This window comes from Neolamprologus brichardi, chromosome 6, assembly GCF_056152115.1.
Source record: "Neolamprologus brichardi isolate AB-2024 chromosome 6, ASM5615211v1, whole genome shotgun sequence".
Lineage (NCBI taxonomy): Eukaryota > Metazoa > Chordata > Actinopteri > Cichliformes > Cichlidae > Neolamprologus > Neolamprologus brichardi.
In genome coordinates this window covers 6254321-6269817 of record NC_142109.1, presented here as the reverse complement: position 1 = coordinate 6269817, position 15497 = coordinate 6254321, and positions in this window count along the sequence as shown.

Here is a 15497-nt window from a genome sequence, read left to right as displayed (position 1 = left end):
TAGGGTTGCCTTCTTAATTAGGACACAGAAAAGTGAGTTTTGGGTTAAACGATATAGGATCATTCTGGAGAAAAAGTGGGGGGAAAGCCATAGCAATCATGTAGAAGTTGCATATATAAAAAATGTTAATGTTTTTTTCAAGCCATTTGTGACAAATACATAATGCACACAGTGCACATGTCTGTGAGCAACATTTACCTCCATGCAGCTCCTGCTGAGGTAAAACTTCATGCTTTGGAGGTACAAGATACAATATCATACGTTACATTTTGGACACCAGGACTATTTTATGAGCTGCCATAAGCAACATTCGTAAGTGTTAAAAATATGACTTTATCAGAAAGTTATTTTGACAGAGATGGAATAGTTACGTATTTTAACACAGTATTAAAATGAGGTACAAAGAGATATTTGTGTTGGGGTGGCTGTAGCTCGGTGGTAGAGCAGGTCAGCCACTAATCAGAAGGTCAGTGGTACGTGTTGGGGAGTAACGGAATACATGTACCGCCGTTACGTATTTAAAATACAAAATATGAGTAACTGTATTCTGTTACAGTTACCGTTTAAAAAGGTGGTATTTAGAATACAGTTACTTTGTTGAAATAAATGGATTACACGGCAGTACTTCCCTGTTTCATATTGTGGCGGGTCAGGCCTGTTTGGGTTTTGTTTGACAGCTACGTTCTGTTGTTCCAGGTGGCGGCGTTACGGTTGCCATGGTTACAGGGTGACACTCTCTCTCTGCGTGTTTCCTGGGTGAGAGAGGACTTTTTGTTGTTGTTGTGCTAAGCTAACAGGCAGAATGCTACCGGTATAGCTCTAAAGAATGTAGCATCGTAGGCAGTGTAGTCCGTGCTGCAGGGAGAATGGACTGCCATACCCGTTATGTGTCTGTGAGCGAGGGAGGGAGAAAAAGGAAAAGTACGAGCTGTCATCGAGCAAAAACGGGAGCTGGAAGCATGTAAATATAATAATAACCACTGCAGCCAAGAAGAGTGCCTGACAAGCCCAGTTGTAAGTAAGCTATTAAGACTCGACTGTACACCGTGTTCGTGTTTTCCTCCAAAAACAATAAGTTCCGTTGGAGCAGCCTTTCAACGCCTCTCTCTGTCTCTCAGTAGCAAAGTTGACCCAGACAACAAAGTAAAGCTAGTTTTCGGCTACAAGCCCGACACAGAACCCACCGTATTAGCCAGAGGTCCCTTTACTACGGTTCGGAGCCGCGGACCTTCAGTAACAGTAATAAATCACAGTAATAGAACATTCATGTAGTTGTAAACAGCATGATAATATATTAAGTAATCCAAAGTATTCAGAATACGTTACTCTCATTGAGTAACGTAACGGAATACATTACAAAATACATTTTGAGGGCATGTATTCTGTAATCTGTAATGGAATACATTTTAAAAGTAACCTTCCCAACACTGTCGGTGGTTTGATCCCAGTCTGCTCCAGTCTGCATGCCAAATATCCTTGGGTAAGATACTAACCCCATGTTGCTCTCCGATGCATGCATCGGAGTGTCAATGTGTATGAATGGTAGATAGAGCTTTGAAGAAGTGAATGAATTAGTTGTGTAAAGTGCTTTGAGTGCTCAGACAGAGTAGGAAAGCACCATTTACCTTGTTTTGAGCAGACAACTGTCCCAGATGGTGATATAACACATGGGATTATGCAGACATGACAATGTCGTGTGGCTAACTCCTCAGCTTAAGACAAGATGAGGGCTCAAAAATATTTGAAAAACAAAGTAAACTAAAATGCACCAAATTTCAAACCACCCCTAATTGTGTGGCATCATTAAATGTACTGAAACTACTCCATACAAAAAAGGAAAAAATCTGCTGATTCTGAGGAGCTCAGGTGGCAACTTGTTTCAGATTGGGTTGATTTTATTTGGAGTGACCCAGGTGCAAGGTTTAATGGGCTCTCACATGACAGACGGTTTTTCTTTTCAATTGATTTTATCATGTATAACAACAACATTCTCAAAGGGACTGGGAGCAGGTGTTTGGCATAACTCCCTGTTCTTGGAGGCTCATGAGTCACTGTGATTTCTTCTTTTTAATCGGATGAAGGGCGATGTTCTCAAAAGGTAGATTTGATTACAGATTTTAACATCTATCTGTCTATAGGTAATTGTGCTCACTCCAAAGAAATCAACCATCTCTCCTAAAACACACATTATATAAAAGTTATAATAATTGATTTTCAAATAAGTATTTTGACTCCATAGCAAAACACAGCTTAGTACTTGGTGGAAAAACCTTTGTTGGTTTCTCACATCTCAGGAGGGATTTTGGACCACTCGTCTTTACAGAGACTCGATAAATCCTATCTATCTATCTATCTATCTGTCTGTCTGTCTATCTATCTGTCTTGTCCTCTGTGTCTCTTGCCTCTTGTGTTTCTCCTGCCCATCTGAGAAACGAGCCCTGATCCTCGGGGGATATTTTAATATTTTGAAGTTTCCATTTTCAGTGTAATTGCTCTTTTATTAGGTTGTAAACTATAATAGCAGTTCTGCTCTATCAAGCATAACTACAGTGCTCAAACAGGCCTTTGGGAGCCACGAAGAACAATCCATCAGTGGTGTGTTGCCTGCCCCATAATGTATAATGTTTATAATTGACCTTCACAGATTTTGTTTATTTTTATTTATTTCTTTTGTAGCCCATGCATTAAAGGGTGACTGACAATCATGTCTGATGTCTTGAATGTATAAAACAGATATAATTTCACTTTTGCATTAAAAATGACACCAGTTTGCGTGATTCTTAGATCATGCTATTTCAATCATTCCATCCTGGCTACCATTAGGGGGAGACATTACACACAAAGGCAAATAGAGATTTAATTGATGAATAAAAAAAATGACTCATAATTGATACCGATTTTCATCAGCTGTTTGTGATGACACATGTCACTAACATGACAGACAAACTCCAGACGTTGAGGCCGCTGAGATGCTGACTCACAGCGATGTGTCATAGAAAGAGACTAACAGAAGAACAGTTAGACAAGATAATCAAAATTCAAGACTGTCTCCTGTTTATGTTTGCAAATTTTACACACTACTGAGAAAACAAAGACTCAAATCTTTCTTTTTTCCTCAGCTGCTACCTTTGGAAATACCAAATCTAGTGAGCTGTGTACACCAGATAAAACATAAAAAGCCTGTAGACTTTCATACTTTCCCACATAACACAACACCGAGGTCCCAAAATAAGATCCTTGTGTCTGTTAATGTTCTTAAAATATGTTTATTCTCATAAAACAAAAGTCTGAATTTGTAGAAAAAGAAGCTGAGGAACTTTCAGGTGTGAACTGATGCTAGCTCATCATTATCAAACAGTTAAGCATATACCGTATACAGGAACAAGAAACCAGTACATTCATTCAAAAGTAGAAGGACATAAATCAGATGAGAGAGCCTGAAAAGACAGGCCGGCTCGCTTGGCCTGAGATGTTGATTAAGTTATGGACATCGGCCATCTCGCTGCTCTTATGTTTTGCTTTGCCTGTGAAAACAGTTAGAGGAGGACAGATGGGGTTCGTTTCATTCCAACTACGATAGCACCATACTGTGTGTCCTGTCTGTACTGAGCCTTTTTGAAACATTAGCAACAATATTTACATTACAGTTTTTTCTGATGGCTTGAGCACATTTTTTGTAACTATTGCCTATTTTTGTAAAACTCTACACACAAATAAGAAAACTCTTCAACCAATCAGCAAAACATTGTAGTTTTCTTGTAAAAGCGAATAACAAATATAAACACACATGCAAGGCTGACATTTCGATGTCAGCCACAATTACAGTTTTGTCTGAATGCTTAAACCCTAACTGTGATTCTTATAGCACAATTTCTAAAACTATTAATACTTATAGCAAAACCACTCACTGAGTTTGCAAAACTAAAAGCACAAACACTGCTTTGCACTCAGTTTGCCATTTTGTAACACATACTTTGCAAACCTGTAGCTACAATCCACTACACAGCACTCTTTTTGCAGAACTGTAAACACAACTCACTGCTTTACACTCAATTTCCAAATGATCAACGGTCTCCTAGCAAAACTATATACATTTATGGCCATTATTTACACTATTTTGCCAACTGTCTGGCACACTGTCACATGTGAAAACTTTTTTAGATAATTAGTTCACTTTGCAATGAGCCTAAGCACTATAATACAGATAAGCTTTGTGTGTGGAGTACAATGGAGGGAGTGGGAAGTAGAGGAGGCCGAGGAGGTGAAAAAGTAGCATGAAGAGGACGACAAGAACAAGGAGGAGCAAGAGGAGGACGAGGAGGGGGGAGAGGAGGACAAGGAGGGGGGGAGAGGAAGGGTAAGAAGAGTAAGAAATAGAATTGCTGATGACATCAGAGCTACAATAGTGGACCATGTAATCAACCGTGGAATGACCCTGAGGGAAGCTGGCCAACGGGTCCAGCCTAACTCGAGCCGCTACACTGTAGCAAGCATCATAAGGACATTTTGAAATGAGAATCGGTTAGTACTGTTAGTACAGTCACTTTGCACTAAGACTTGTAGCACTGCCGTATGCTAATGAGAAACACAACAATACCAAATTGTCACTTTACAGAATTGCTAGACGACCAGACGCTGGGGGCAGAGGAAGCATGTTCACTGCCGACCAAGAAACCCATATAGTCAATATGGTGATTGCAAATAATCCTATACTTGGGAATAAACACTTGTTTGTTTTGATGTGTGTGAATAAACACCAGTACTTGAAGTTTGGATCCCTCTATGCTTACGGATCTATGACAAAAGTATGAGCTCAATCTGTCATAGCCTACCTTGTGCACAGAGAAAGCAAAAGCCAGATGTGTTTTTTATTCATACCATCAGTGTGTAGTTGGTGCATTGTGTGCTTATTAATATGATGGCTTGTGTTAACTGTTGGATACAAAAATACCATTTTTACAAAAGTGTGGAAAGTTAAGCAAGGGTTATTCGCTTTTACAAGAAAACTACAATGTTTTGCTGATTGGGTGAAGAGTTTTCTTATTTGTGTGTAGAGTTTTGCAAAAACACCCAATAGTTACAAAAAATGTGCTCAAGCCATCAGAAAAAACTGTAATCAGACTGAAGTGTAAAGATACTAATGAAAGATGCAAATTAGGTGTTGGCACTCTATTCATGATTAAAACCCACAATTTAAAGGTAAGAAGACCCAGGTTGGACTTGAACCCACAATCCCAGCTACAGAGGCTGATGCTTTGGCCATTAGGCCAACAGCAAATCACATAGAGATGTTCTTTTTCTCATCAGTGGTTTTTGACGCCGTAACCAAACTCTCAATGGCAGTAACTCAACCAGAACCGTAATTCATATGTTTAATTTCAGTTTTTAAGTAAGTAAACAATTCAAACAACCAAAATCACAAGTACGTTTCACAGCCTGGTCAAAATTGTGAGATTGACAATAGACTCTCCAACAAAGTGTACTACTATAGTAACAAACGTAGTTCTGGGAAACGCCGGACATCCTGTATCTTTGTCCACAAACTCAAATTTCCTTGTGAAATAACAGGGAGAGACTTTCTTGTGAATGTTGCAACATCCCTCTGCGCTTTTCTACACTTTATGTTCCTAAAAGGTCAATTCTGTTCATCTGGACGAAACGTTTTCAGTGGGAGAAACGTTTCGTCACTTATCCAACTTCTTCAGTCTCAGCTGACTGCAGGTTTGCCCAACCTTATAAACAATACATTTTCATAACGGTGAACAGTGGGCTGTGAGCTCAATGTCTTGATCATTAATATACAAATTGTCATGATCATTGATCAATGATCAATGATCATGAGTACCACTCACAGAGAGTTGGGGAATGGCTGAAATCACAGCATTGTAAGATGGTGAAAGATGTACCTTTAGGCCCCTTCCTCGATTCAGAGATGGTCTTTTCCTTTTCAGGTAAATGGCCTCCTTGACGCGCTCAAACCAGCATTCCTCCTCATCACTGAAAGATTGTCCACTGGCCTGCAGGTCTGAATAGACTCCGAGGTCTTTGCCTTGACGAGTTAGCTCTTCTGTGTTGTGCCATCCACTTCGCCAGAGGTCTTTTGGTTTCCCCAATATATAAATCATGGCAATCCTCCTGGCACTTCCTATATTCTGTTGCCCTCTCTTGCTACATCACACCACACTCTTCTCTTCCTTTCTGTGAGCAGGCTCCTCCATGTCCACATATTTTTGTCATTCTGTCATGCTCAATCTCTCTGAATACACTTTGCAAAACTAACACTCAGCACTTCTACCTGTTGCTTCAGCAAATTATGATAATCAAAGTGTTCTGGGTGTGATCATTTATGCAATTGTGTTTTTTGTAATGTTCAAATGCTGGACACATTGGTACAAGACGCAGTCACCGAACTTTACTGGTGTGTAGTTGGGATCAAAATGAATACTGAGTATGAAAATAGGTGTGATGCAACAACTCCTTGCTGTTGTGCCAATGTCAATATAAGATGTTTTTTTAATAACATAATGTGAAGTATGCAGTTGGCTAACAAAAAGAGTAACTTTGGTCTGCAACAAAGAGCTGAGTTTAACTGAAGTGATTCCAGCTGTTTGATTTATGATTTATAAATTACCACTTACATTCGCCAATCTCTTTACCAGTTACATCTTGCTTGTACCAAATTAAACCCTCTTTTCCCTTCACAACTATTTTAATTATTCTTTACAGAGATTCAGAAAGGTTGCTGCAGTAAGGTCATTCATGAGAGATTTTGGTCCATACTGACATGATAGCTGCAGACTTTTGCACATTGATAATGCAAAACTGTGTGTTACTGCTGAAAGCAGCCCAGATGGATGCACTGTGGTCATAAAGGGATGGACATGGTCAGCAACAATACCCAGGTAGGCTGTGGCAGCCAAACAATGCTCAGTTGGTACGAAATGACTCAAACATTTTCAAACAATGATTATTACACCACCAGGATCCCGAACTGTTGATATAAGGTAGGGAGGATCCATGCTTTCATTTCGACTCTACAGTGTGAATGTTGCAGCAGAAATGAAGACTTATCAGACCAGGCTATGTTTTCATTCTTCTATTGAGTGGATTGTAATCTCAGTTTCCTGTTCTTAGGTGACAGAAGGTGCTCACAGGGTGATCTGTCTAACCGTTTTCTTCTGATCTCTGGGATTAACAAGGTAATTTCAGCCAGAGAACTGAAACTCACTTGATACTTTCTTCTTTTTGGACCATTTTCTGTAAACCCCAGAGACGGCTGTGTGGGAAAATCCCAGCAGATTAGCAGTTTCTGAATTACTCAGACCAGCGTCAGGGACACCAACAATCATGTCACATTTAATGTCAGTTAAATCACCTTTTTTCTCCATTCTGATTCTCAGTTTGAACGTCAGCACGCCACATCTACATGCCTAAATGCATTGAGCTGCTGCCATGTGACTGGCTCATACTACATATAGAGATTTGCTTTAAGGGGAAGTTGAACACAGATATTTAAGTAAGTGGCCAATGAATGTTGTAAAACCTCTAATATTGTCTTCCAAAGAAATGCTGCTGGATGGAGATTTTGAGTATTTAGGCCAAGTATGAAAACGCCCTGTGACAGAATTAAATGACTCAGCAATTCCAGTGAACCCCCCTGACTTCAACAACATGAGCTAATAGCTCTCATTTTACATTGCACAGCTGAACAACCATGTCAAACTCTGACCAGCTGGCCAAATTTCACAAAAGCACAAAACACAGTTCACAAAACTGATATTTACATAATTGTCTCGAATACGTGAACATTCCAACAAAACACTCTTTGGAAGCTTTTATATGTGCCAACACGCAAACCACTATTGCTGGCTGCAGTATCAAATGCCACTTAAAAATGGGGTCAAACCCAAAATAAATCCTGCTCAGTCTATACTAAATAGCGTAGGTATAACTAAAGGCCACACTAAAGGTGTGGGTGTGGGTGTGCAGTAATAACATTGTCCATAGCAACATGAAATCCACTTAATCTCAATCCAGTAGTTAACTTGCTGTCCTCAGGGCTGCTACATTAAAACATCTTCACTGCGCTCACTCAGCCGTGAATACTGACTTTGCAGCAGTGTGAGAAGCGTCCTCATGCACAATAGGATTTATTTACAAACCAATTTTTCACAGTTATGGAAGAACTGAGTAGATGCCATGGATGCACGCTAAGATGCAGTGTATTTACCTTCATTTTAAAAAGAGCATCAAAGAAAACCATGAAGGAAACTGCTCGGCAAAGACAGCGAGACGATGAGAAAGTTGTGTATGTCCTGCTCAACAATCAGTTTTCAGATACTTTAAAAAAAACAACTTTTTTCGATAACAACATTTTGACAGTTTCAGTAAAATATATCTTCTAATGTACAAGTCAGTGTCTGGGCATTGGATCACTGTTTCTGTCATGGTACCCAAATTGTTTACACACTTGCCATGAACTGAGTGACACAATGTGAAGCTGGGTACTTGACATCACAAAGATTTAGCTTCACTTTCCTAACCATGGACAAGTGCACAGACTGGGAACCAAACCGCCAAACCTGTGACTGAACAACCAACATTGCTCCCAGAGCCACAGCTGCCAACATTTTGGTGTGAAATTCTGGTAAATTAGAGTCTTAAAAGTAGAAATGTGAAAAATCGTAAACTTGATAGACTGACAGATGGCCACAGTGAGTCTTTACATGCAATGAAAATGATCATGAGTCTCACCCAAGGAGATATTTGCAGATTAAAGCAGACTAGTTATGCTCATTTCAAACTCCAAATGTTTCATCTTTTTATTTTGGACACTACTTGGGCAGCTCAATAGTTTCCTCCCTTTTAAACCTGCTTTCTTCTGATTGGCTGCCCCTTGCAAACTGAAGGTTTAAACAACAAGTGTGTGTGTGTGTGTGTGTGTGTGTGGGGGGGGGGGGGGGGGGGGTTGCTCAGAATGACCATATCTGCTCTCACTTATATCATACAGAGAGTAAAAACCTGAAGCCTAGCGCTTATAGCAGTCTCATGCCTAACCTTTTGTACAGTGGCCCTGAAAGGTCAAATGTCCCCGCCACCCCATTATCAGTCACTCTTCCTGTTGAAAGGGAGTTTTTCTGTTCCATATATATATATATATATATATATATATATATACACATACATATATATATATAAAATGAAATTGAAAAAGTCTGCAAAAGAACACAAGACACTACCAATGACAATGGTATTGGAAGGTGTTATGTCAATCAGAATAAGACCTTCTTGGTCACACAGTTTACTTTGGGTCCCACCCACTTTTGGTCAGCAGCAGTTATTTTGCCCACAGTGCTTGAAATCGTCAAATATCTTTCTATGGTCTCTGGTCACTCTAGTCTCTACAAATCACTTCCAGTGTGTGTATATACACAGCTTTAGTGATTAGTGTGCAGTTTGACCATGATGACCCATTGTAATGCACCACCATAACAGGAAAATATGAAAGAAAAAAGAGTGGGAAAAACAACAGGTCATATATGGTTTTCAACACTGAGCATCGTGTTGTTATTCAGTCATAGTTTCACACGAGCTTGTCTGTTCCTTCCACCTCTGTTCATGTTTGGGTTATTGCCAGAAATGATTCAGAATCTACTGCATCTGAAGTATGTTTTACTTAGAAAGTGGAGAGCAAGGAGAAAGCCAGTGTCTGTGGATTTATGTGGATAACAGATTTCACAATTCACAATTACTGAGCTGTGATCCATTTACTAATAATGACATGCACTCTCTCTGAAAACAAACTGACCAATATTTCCATGGAAACTAGTGGATAAAGACAGCTGCATTTTCACTTCTTCTGTATTGCCAAATTTAAAAACTGTCTCCAAAGCTCTAAAACCTTATCCATCAAATAATTTTCTGCCTTATCCATTAAAATGATAATAATAATAATAATCAAAGCATTGTTTAAGATTGGTCCCGCACATGAGCAGTTCTGTTAAATTAATGGAATACAACAAAGTAAATGGTAATACAGCTTTCTTGGAACTCATTTAATTCACTCTCGTGTCTCAATGAATACAAAATATTGAGCAATGAAACAGCAAAAGAAATAAAGTGTTGAATAATTACTGTAATTTTAAACCAAACTTGTCATAAATCTTGGTTTTAATTATTGTTATGGGGTATAAGGCTGTTATACAGTTGATCTCTCCATTGTTGCTCTTAGCTTCTTTCTCAATGGTTTGAACATCTTAAGGCTTTGTGTGTTTAGACAGGAAGAGAAGGGCAGTCTGGGAGGAGAACATGCCAAAGCAGCAGGTGGCGCTATATTCCTAACCGTGTAGAAATGTTGGCCAATCAGAAGTCTAGAAGCCTCGGTGGGAAAGAGTAAACAAAGCTGGGGCATAGAAGCAGAACCGAGTATGTGTGGAGGGACAGTAACTGTGTGTGTATATGTAAGCATTTAAACACTGCAGAGAGTACAATTAACAGTAACAGTATTTTGTCTATGTCCGCCATTGTAGAAATTCATTTCACCGAAACAATAACGTGGCGCACAGTGTGACGTCAAAAAAGGCGCACACCTTTGACGCTGCATTTTCTCTGTTTTTCTCATCCACACATAAACGCAAAAACGGAGTTTTTAAAAATCTCCGTTTTCAGTGACCGAGAACGTGTGGAGTAGCAAGCTGGATTGATAAACCGCACAGGTGCAGTGTAGACACACACATATCGGCTAAATAACGAACAAGTAAAATACTAGAATTTTACTTTTTAAACAACACTAATTATTTATGCTTCTAATAACAATAATTATAAATAATAATAATAAATTACTTTATTGCCATTGTCCAAGAATGTACAATGAAATTATACATTTTATTATATATACATTGAATGCTATAAGTTGAACATTTGAACACTGGAGTATGTAGGGTTTTTAACATGTGACCATAATAATTAGCAGGGCACATAATGCTGTAATTCCATCCAGTTGTAAAGTTGGTGTCTGACCAGTTATGTAATGGAAAAAAGACGTTGGTATTTCTGGGAACCATTTGGGGTCCCTGGTATGAATCATCCTAATCATCCTAAAGCTATTATGACATGTTTTAGCCTGAACATTATGACTTTGAAGTAAGTTGCTGTGATGGGATGCAGTATGTTTGTATACATAAATGAGCTCACATGTGTCTCGCAGTTTCAAGCTGTGGTGCCCACAGTCTTTCGTGCTGTTGGCCATCACTAATTTAATTTAGGATTTTTCTTCTTTTTTTTTTTTTTTTTACAGAAAAATGTAGACAGTTTTACAGCTTCAGTGTTTTTAGCTTTCATGTGAAAAATAAAGTTTTATAAGAGGAGTCCTGTGAAAAACTACACCCCATGATTCAGCTGCTTGTAGACTCACCTGTACAAGTAACAATGTGAAGTAATTATTTCCTGTATGACTTTATCAGTTTTTCCACATCATTATGGATGAATTTTGGCCCATCTTCTTTCCACCGTTGCTTCAGTTCGTTGTGGGCATCCATTAGCATTCTTCACAAAATTTTAATTGGGTTAAGTTCTGGACCTTTACAAGGTTTGTTGCAGCAATGTGATTGAACAAGTATGGCAGCTACACGGAGACAAAATAAGACAATATGAAGCTTTCCATTCAGTAAGGTCAGCTTGGCACAGAGGAGTAGCAGAGTCTCAAAAGTTTCCACTCTGAGTCTGGTGTACACTGAACCAACTGTATCAACCTCAGACATGGTGCTACAAAACAGAGATACAGGGCTGGAATGATAAGCACGATTAACACTGGGACACATCAAAGCATTGGAGTGGAGACCCAGCCAAATAAAGTATCTAATCAGAGGCTGTGACAAAAGGCTGTGATGGGACCTTAAGAGAGCTGTGCATAAATAAATACCTGCAAGGCTGAACTGGGCCAAAATTTCTCAACAATGATGTGAGAGCCTGAGAAATCCATACAAAAAATGAATTCTGCTGCAAAAAGTGGTTTTACAACTGACTGAATTATGGGATGTCCTTAGTTTTTCAGAGGACTATGAAAAATGGTCTTTTTCACATTACAGAAAAGTTTTAGTGTTAAATCTTTGTTCAATAATAATAATTATAATAATAATAATAATACTTTTTATTGCAAAATATTCAAGGACAACTTACAAGCATTTAAATAACAAATCAAATTAAACGGGCAGTGTAATGAGACATTTAGTGAAAATATTTTATAAATAATGAACCTTTCAAAAATGACCAAATAGTATGTAATGTATTATTTTTTGAGTACTCTGATATGGATTGGGCAAATTTTGGTGTATGGGTACAGGAATGCACTGCTGGAGTCGCCCGAGAGCAATTAGAAACTAAAGTTTGAAGCCTTCCATTCAGCAAGGTCAGCTTGGCACAGAGGAGTAGCAGAGTCTCAAAAGTTTCCACTCTGAGTCTGGTGTACACTGAACCAACTGTATCAGCCTCAGACATGGTGCTACAAAACAGAGAAACAGGGCTGGAATGATAAGCACGATTAACACTGGGACACATCAAAGCACTGGAGTGGAGACCCAGCCTCGAAACAAAGAATCTAATCAGAGGGTTTGTGTTAGAACTGAGTTGATCAGCCAATGTTTCCAATTCCCTCATCAGTGACGAGGCTTGTCAAGAGAAAACAGGAGAAAACGATCCTGATAGCGTGGGCTAGGTGACAGCATGGCTTAGGAACAAGGTGGTGATGCTTGCCCACAATGCACAGTTTCACATTTGATGAAAACCACAGCATATCAGCACAAACACCTCATAGCAACTGTCAAACATGGTGGTGGAGGTGTGATGATTCAGGTTTGTTTTATAGTCACAGGACCTGAGGACCCTGCAGTCAGTGAGTCAACGGTGAACTCCTCTGTATGCCACAGTATTCTAGAGCAAATGTGTGGCTGAAACTGAGTCATGAAACAGGGCAGTCTACAACAGAATGGCTGAAAAAGAAACGAATGAAGGCGTTTTAGTGACTAAGACCAAACTCCAGACTTCAGCATTGCTAGGATTCTCTCAAAAGCTGTGATGGGACCTTAAGAGAGACCTAATGAAACATGTAGCACTGGAACAGAGAGGTGATGGGTTGCACGTTTTACCACAGAACAAGGCCTCAAACTCAAAAGTCAAACGTGGGCAGTTGTGAGTCGCCTAGAAACATGCCTCCATACAAATGTGCTGCAAAGCCTAGGCACTCACACATTCATGTAAGATTTCCAAATATATCTAGATTTTATCGGTGTTGGTCATTTATAGAATATGATGACAGTGTTGGGAAGGTTACTTTTAAAATGTATTCCATTACAGATTACAGAATACATGCCCCAAAATGTATTCTGTAACGTATTCCGTTACGTTACTCGATGAGAGTAATGTATTCTGAATACTTTGGATTACTTTATGCTGTTTACAACTACGTGAATGTACTATTGCTGTGATTTATTACTGTTACTGACGGTCCGCGGCTCCGAACCGTAGTAAAGGGACCTCTGGCTAATACGGCGGGTTCCCTGTCGAGCTCGTAGCCGAAAACTAGCTTTACTTTGTTGTTTGGGTCAACTTTGTTAGCGAGAGACAGAGAGAGGCGTTGAAAGGCTGCTCCAACGGAACTTATTGTTTTTGGAGGAAAACACGAACACGGTGTACAGTCGAGTCTTAATAGCTTACTTACAACTGGGCTCGTCAGGCACTCTTCTTGGCTGCAGTGGTTATTATTATATTTACATGCTTCCAGCTCCCGTTTCTGCTCGATGACAGCTCGTACTTTTCCTTTTTCTCCCTCCCTCGCTCACAGACACATAACGTGTATGGCAGTCCATTCTCCCTGCAGCACGAACTACTACACTGCCTATGATGCTACATTCTTTAGAGCTATACCGGTAGCATTCTGCCTGTTAGCTTAGCACAACAACAAAAAGGCCTCTCTCACCCAGGAAACACGCAGAGAGAGAGCGTCACCCTGTAACCATGGCAACCGTAACACTGCCGCCTGGAACAACAGAACGTAGCTGTCAAACAAAACCCAAACAGTCCTGACCCGCGACAATATGAAACAGGAAAGTACCGCAGTGTAATCCATTTATTTCAACAAAGTAACTGTATTCTAAATACCACCTTTTTAAACGGTAACTGTAACGGAATACAGTTACTCATATTTTGTATTTTAAATACGTAATGGCGGTACATGTATTCCGTTACTCCCCAACACTGATGATGACTTTAGTTTATATAGGTGTAATGTTTGTGAAAGGGAAATATTAGCTAATGGTAGCAAAGAAAAATAACATTTTCATGTCCAGATTCTTAATGATTGATGGTTTCAGAAGTAAACTTTCTAAGCTAGTATTATTCAGTAAACCTATGGAAATGATTAATGTAATGGTGGCATAATACAATGCACTATGGAAAGGAGAGGAAGAATATGAATTATCAGAGGAACATGGGCTAAAGTTCAATAAATGAGCTGAGGGAACAGCTCAACTAAAGGGAGAGGGAAGACTGGGCACAGAAAGATATAAAAAAGGAAGGAAATGTGATTGAAAGATGATAAAGAAGTGAGGAAAAAAGTTCAAAAAAAGATGGGAAATGAGGAATATAGTAGGAGGATATGCGGAATGAAAGAGACAGATAGAAAATGACCCCAAAGCTAAAGAATGAAATTCCATAAAGGCAAGCTCCAATCAAATAGACAGCATGACCGAGAGATGAAAAGACCTAAATGATGTGAGGGAGTGGGGGCGGACAGTGAGGAGGACAAGGGATGACAGAATGGAGGAAGAGGAGAAAATTGGATTGAAAGAGTGAGGGAGATATTAGGGTGGAAAGGAGATAGAAGAAAAAATGGTGGGTGTAGAAAGACAAAGATATGGAGGGGGAGGTGAATGAGGGGGCGTTACAAGCAGAAAAGTTTGGCAATATCTCTGATTAGTTAGATACAAGACATATTAAACTTTTCCAATTCAAAAGTGAACTTCAATGTAGAGCATGGGAAAGAAACAAGCCACTGCCTGTGACTTGGAATTGAAAATCCTTCTCATTACATACACGGTCTTGAATAATCAGGCCCCATCTTATCTTAATGATGCCATAGTACCGTATCACCCTATTAGAGCACTTTGTTCTCAGACTGCAGGCTTACTTGTGGTTTGTAGCATATTGAAAAGAATGGGAGGTAGAGCCTTTTGGTTTCCAGACCCATCTTCTGTGGAAACAGCTTCCAGCTTTGATTTGGGAGACAGATAAAGTCTCAATTTTTAAGATTAGGCTTAAAGCTTTCCTTTTCTGATAAACCATAGAGTTATAGGACCCTGAATTCTTCCCTAGTTACACTGCAGGAGGTCTAGGCTGCAGGTTGTTTCTTTTTCACTTACTTTTGTCACTCACTCATGTGTTTATACACCCCTCTGCATTTAATCAGTACTTATTATTAATCTCTGGTTCTGATCCACAGTGGG